Source organism: Wasmannia auropunctata, unplaced genomic scaffold, assembly GCF_000956235.1.
Source record: "Wasmannia auropunctata unplaced genomic scaffold, wasmannia.A_1.0 LD336103.1, whole genome shotgun sequence".
Lineage (NCBI taxonomy): Eukaryota > Metazoa > Arthropoda > Insecta > Hymenoptera > Formicidae > Wasmannia > Wasmannia auropunctata.
In genome coordinates, this window is record NW_012026787.1 from 1,715,002 (window position 1) to 1,716,490 (window position 1,489).

A 1,489-nucleotide genomic window follows, 5' to 3' on the forward strand; every position below is an offset into this window, starting at 1 on the left:
GCTCTTCCGATCTTCAATTCAAATGTATAGTTATAGAGTTATTTCAGTTATTTTTATATTCAGATGGCGTTAGAATCAGATTTGGTTAAGTTGGCAACATTTTATTTTTTCCTATTCTTTCACTGCATTAACGCTTCCTTACTATTATATATGTGAGTCTCAATAAAGCTCTCGTACTGATTATATCCTGTGAATAATTATTTAATAGTCCCATGCAGGACACTCCTCCAGGGTGTGTTGCGCAGAGTCCCTACTGCACAGTGGTGGCACCGCGGGGTGCGCTCTTTTTCTATCCTATGCAGGTACTCACCGAAGCATCCGTGCCCGGTGAGCACCTGCGTGAGGCGGTAGGTCAAACCCTCCCATCCCCTGTCAGCCCACTCTTTGAGGATGGGCTGGACAGCCTCGACGGTCCGAGTCCCAGCGACGCCCGGCTCGCTCCACGCCGCAAACGCATCATTGCGCGCCCGTTTGCGAACCAGGTCGACAACCCTCCTCGTTAGTTGCCGACCCTCCAGGCGGGCCGCCAGAGCCCAGAGGATATACCTCGGCAAAGGCTCCGGCTATTAGGTCCGCCGGTGGAGTGCCGGCGAGGGCCGTCGCCGCCGCGTGGGACACTGTCCTATACCCCTGGGTCAGTCGTAGGACTATCCTCCGCTGGACTCCATATAAGAGACGGCGGATCTTTTTATTGGCCCCAGCCTCGTCCGCCCATATGGGGGCGCCGTACATTAGCCCGGAGAGGACAGTGGCCATGTACATTTTTCGTACACTGGCCTTCGGACCACGTAGGTTGGGCAGGAGGCGGGCTAATGCGTCCGCTCTCCTGCCCACCTTGGGGGCCAGCAGCTCAAAATGTCTACCGAACTGTCCAGGATGAGGCCTAGATATTTTATCGTCGGCTCCACCGGGATCATCGTATGACTTACCCTGATAGAAAACTGCGGCGGCGCTCCCCGAGACCCGTTGTGGAAAAACAGAGCCTCGGTTTTTTGGGGCGCCACGCGCAGCCCCATTGCCTCGATAGCGCGGACTACGCACGCCACGGTTCACCCCGGCGACCGCGCTCCCCCAGCCATCCTCACCGGCGAGCACAAGCGTGTCGTCTGCGTAGCAGACAACCTAACCCGTGCGCCGGGAGGAACGGCCGCCCGCAGAACTGCGTCGTAAGCAAGATTCCATAGACGGGGCCCTTGCATGGACCCCTGCGGAACCCCGCACGACAATGCCCTTCCGCGCTGAAGTCCGTCTCTGTCGACGAACTCCAGCCTCCTGTCCCGGAGGTAGTCCTCCACGATGGCGACCAGATAGGGGGGCAGCTGGAAGTAGTTCAGCGTCTCCCTGATCCGGCCCCAGGGGAGGGAGTTGAAGGCGTTGGAAATGTCCAACGCCACTGCAACTACCACCTCCCCGTCTGCCACCATGGACTCCGAGAGGCCCCTGACACGCCTAATTGCATTGACAGTGGATCGGGCCTCCCGGAAACCAA